The sequence below is a fragment of the Apium graveolens genome, chromosome 8 (assembly GCF_009905375.1).
Source record: "Apium graveolens cultivar Ventura chromosome 8, ASM990537v1, whole genome shotgun sequence".
NCBI lineage: Eukaryota > Viridiplantae > Streptophyta > Magnoliopsida > Apiales > Apiaceae > Apium > Apium graveolens.
Genome location: NC_133654.1, coordinates 240,312,400 through 240,317,097, shown reverse-complemented (window position 1 = coordinate 240,317,097; position 4,698 = coordinate 240,312,400). Strand labels below are relative to the sequence as shown.

Here is a 4,698-nt window from a genome sequence, read left to right as displayed (position 1 = left end):
TCATAAAAACGACTCCAAAAAGTTCAGAGAACTATACAGAAAAAAAAAGGTTTAGGATAGATACTTCAACCATAGGGTACCCCTTTCATAAATCTTAAAATAATAAATTATGATTTAAACTTAAACTAAATAAATGATTTATAAGTGATAAATTGATGAAGCTTATAATTATATAAGTGTTTAGATAATTTTACTTATAATTCAATTTTTTACTTAAATCGACTAAATAAATAATATTTTAAATATAATATCTTAATTCTTATATTTAAAGTTAGATTAATATTAAAAATATTTTTAAACTAAAATTAATAAAAAAACGAAAAATTAAAAATAAGTTGAGAAAAGTACGTCGTTACTAACATTCAACTTAATATCTTATAAATTATAAATTCAACTTATAAATTGAGTCGACAAACGTTCGTCGATAAGTTGTTGCGGACTTATAAGTTATTCAGTCGACTTATCATATTTGTCAAACAGTATATTACGATGATACTACTTTTCACCTATTTCTTGAAGTCCTATAATGATCCATTGAAGTTTTTATTGTTTATAGAATGTAAAAAGTTGAATAATAAATCAAAAAAATAAGAAACAATAAGATAGAGCGAGTATTGATTATATTTGAAATAAAAATTGGGGAGAGAAAAATAATGTTGTACATTATACGTACCCTGCAATAATCACATTAAGTAACACAATAGCTCCAATTGCAAGCCTGCAAGTTCGCCAATCTGCATTAACGTTTAACAAAAATCAAGGCCTTAAAATTCAGATATCGGATCTATTCCGTACGTCTCCAAAAAATCTAGGACTCGGTTAATTTTCCGTATATCTGAGAGGTCAATCACGGGTGTTGGTTCTAAATAGCACTTTGGGGGTTAAAATAACCATAAATGTCACTTCAAAAACGGTACACTGTGTACCGTTTATGCAAAAACACCTAAAACGGAACTTCGTGTGACGTTTTGGCATTTTGAATTTTTTTTATGCGGTAAAACGGTAGATAAAGTTCTGTTTTGTACAAAACGCTATATGATGTACCGTTTGAGCCAAAAACGCTACTTTCAACCACCGTTTTGCACATTATAAAAAATAAAAAAAAATATTAAAGTACCAAACCGCACACTAAGTACCGTTTTACATTCAAATACAAAACGGAAGACGAAGTATCGTTATGACATAACAATTTTGGGCCATTATTTTCAAAAGTGACATTTTGGACCATTTTAGCACTCAAAAGCGACATTTTGGTCCATTATTCCTCAATCACTCTACTAACACCTTTATTTACTCGAACTCTGATCTCCGCAAGGAAAAAAAGAATTCAACTACTAGATTTTTTCGGCTAGAGTGTTGATAGAAATTAGGGTCCCATGCATTTGTTCGATGCTTATTGCTTAAAATAAATTATCAAGGCATAGTTGAGAATTTTTTTTTTGTTTATACTATTAATCTATTCAAGTTGCAAATTTCCTTCAATAATACACGCCATTGACATAGACGACAGCGATTTTAAAACTGAATGAAGCCAATTCATCATGAAAAAACAATTCCCTAAACGTGACAAGTATATAGAAGGCGGATTTAAAAAATCTGTTCAACTCGAATGAGTATTAGGAATTCGGATATCATTTTAACCAGGTAATTAACAAGGTGAAGAAAGAAGACTTACAGCTCTGTTATCGGTGGCCACACCAGATATAACAAACCTCAGGAAGAATGTGATTATAAACTCCAACACCAAAGACTGCAGGTTGTCCCTGTCGGAAATGTTCCCGGAGATATGTCTTTAGTACCCTGAAAAATTAACCTGATCGTTTCGCTGGCTAACGTTGCCCTATAATTTGTGCTGCAACATAAGCTGGTACCTAACATTATAAAAATTTAAGATCGTGCTAGCAAATGTTGTACAAAATTTAGCTCAAAGCATGCTCTTAGATGAGTGTAGGTACTGGTAGGCTATTATATTTCATCGTTTGTGGCGTGATGTCTGTTTTTAAATGTGAGAGGCTATCTTAAGGCGTTGCTCTTAGATGAGTCTAGGTTGTGTTCGTAAATGTATCAAAATTTAGTCATAAAAATATTTAAACTTGCTAAAATCATCATAAAAATGAATATATAAAGTTAATAGAAACCAAAATTTAGGTCATTAACGGGTTAAACACAGGAGATAGTTAGTTACATGTTTCCACGGAAATCTCTTGACAGAGGCGAATGCAATGTTGACAGCAGGATTAATATGAGCACCAGAAATGTGTCCAATTGAGTAAATCATCACCATTACAGCCAGCTCCCCATACCATAGCAACTCCCGGCAATGTAACCACTTTGTCCTTTGACAAATTAACCGTCACCGCGCAATCTCCCGCAAATATTAGAAAATATTTGCCCAACATCTCTGCAATTAGCTGCATGTAAATATTTCAGTAATTCATTGACTAGTATATTCATGACAAGGTAATAATAGATTCAATCATACTTATCGAAGTATGTAATGTAATTCATAAACTCGATACAGTGTTGCTGTGTTAGAGTTGCTTAATATTTCTGGCAATAGCTCTGTGTTGTGGTTTCCCTGTTTATAGTTCTCATTATTAGTTTACAAAATTAAAGATGATACAATGAGTTTAAGATCTTGTTTATGGGACAATATTCCGAATGGTGCCGATTGATAGTTACTAAATAATTTCATGCTACCAAAACTGTCCTTCACTTAAAACTTCATTTTGGGATTGTAAAGAAGAGTTCCATTTTCGAATTCAAGACTTCTATATAAGCATGCTCATTGATACAAATCTGAGCAACTCTCTGAAACTATAAACGTTCCGAGAAAAAAGACAAGGAAACTTCTTTGCCAACATAGGGTTCATACAGTGATCGAGGTCTTAGTTTTCTTAAAGATGTCAAGGATTGGAGAGGGTTGGTGCTGTGGTCGAGATCTTGGTTTCTCATAAAGATGTCAAGGATTGGACTCCTGGCATGTGCCTGCTATCTATATATAAAAAAAAACTCTTTTGATTTTATTTCCAGGTTAAGGGAAATTAAAAACCTAAGTCTCTAGCTACTTAACAAAACAGAGAACCGGAAAGAAACTTAACTTTAATTATCAATCTAGCCAAACACTTATAGATTGTAGTATTTGTTATTATTTGTTACCTACTTACCTTTTGTATAAAAGGAAGAGTTACAAAACAGCCGTCACTGGAGTGGTCACCGGAGGGTTCATGCATATTATCCTCAAGTACAGAGAGAGCAATATCTCCATCGTTTCCCGTTCCTGTCTGTCATCTCCTGAGCCATATCTGCAATATATGTAACTGTCTTTGAAATTATAGATTTATAGAGACAGATCTTGTTCCAGCACCAACTACACAGGGAATATTACTGAATACCAAGCCACCAAATAATGACTTGCTGCAAAAGACAAAGCAGACTTTTCACATAATAATATTATCAAGTCATTGTTATATTTATAGCAGATGGAGTATGTATTAGTGCAAAGTGTGTAATATGCGGAAGCAAATGACATGTAAAATGTGTTTGTAGTTGGATTATATATGTTTTCAGATCTTCGGTTGGTTACTTATAATCTATAATAAGTTAGAAGTACTATTTCTGGTTTGTTAAATTCTTCTAACTTATCACTTGAACAGATTTATCAGTTGAAATATAACAAGTAGGCAATCTTTTATACAATTATTCAAAACAGTCTTTGATTGGTCGAACTTAATATGGTAAACTAATATTAATCCAAGAAGTAACTGTAATTACATCAAGTTCTAGTTTGATTGTAGTAACTGAAGTAACTATAGTTTATCAATTATCATCCTTACTCTGGAAGTCAAGATCGGTGTCGTGTCTATGAGGATGAGCTTGCTTATCTGAGACTGAAATAAAGACCTGGAAAATGGGTTTGTGTGAGAATTGGCAAACTGCTGGCTAGAACCAACATGAGTGACGTCTACCATGCCTTTTTATAAACTTGGTCACACACAAAGTGAAAATACATGGTTCTGTGCTTCATACGACTGTGAAATACTGGATATTTACATAGATATGTAGATCCTACATTTTCACAGCATATCCGTGGAATTGAGCATAGTGGTAGCTGGAGCTCTTGAAAGCAGATTAGTACACCATTTTTTGCTCAGCGGAAACAGTTCTGTAGTCTGCTTCAGTGGATGAGCGTGCCACTGTTCGTTGCTTGCGAAAAGACCAACTAATCTGAGTGCATCCGTAATAGGCAACATAGCTGGATGTAAAGTTTCTGTCCATAACAAAGTTGAGGCCGTAGGTCTAGAGATAATGTACAAGCCACACATGCTGGGGGCTTTGAGGTAACCAAGAGACGCTAGTTTATTCACCAAGGTGAGTGCATGAATTGGACTAGTTTATTCACTGAAAATGCAAGGGCAGGCCCGCCTGGTGACTGCAGATATTGCAAATGCAACTTGCAGTAACATAAATTTTACATGTAAAATAAGCTGTAAAGGATAACTATTCCATATACAGTTTTTCCCCAAAGTTGTTTTTGCAGAAATTATAAGATCATTGGAGCTTACTCTACGAACTTAAGATTTTATTGTTGGAAAATCTGGGTAGTAGTACCACATTGTCAAGTCAATTTGAGACATAGTATGAGTGGACGAATGTCGCGTGCGGGCGACTAAGAGAGCTTTATGAGGCACTTTGAAT

At 33.9% G+C, this 4,698-nt stretch overlaps 1 pseudogene; it reads right to left on the bottom strand.

The window, feature by feature from the left end:
• Positions 1 to 683: 683 nt before the first annotated feature.
• On the bottom strand, positions 684 to 4,325 carry LOC141680490 (aquaporin NIP1-1-like; annotated as a pseudogene).
• Between the last annotated feature and the right edge of the window lie 373 nt (positions 4,326 to 4,698).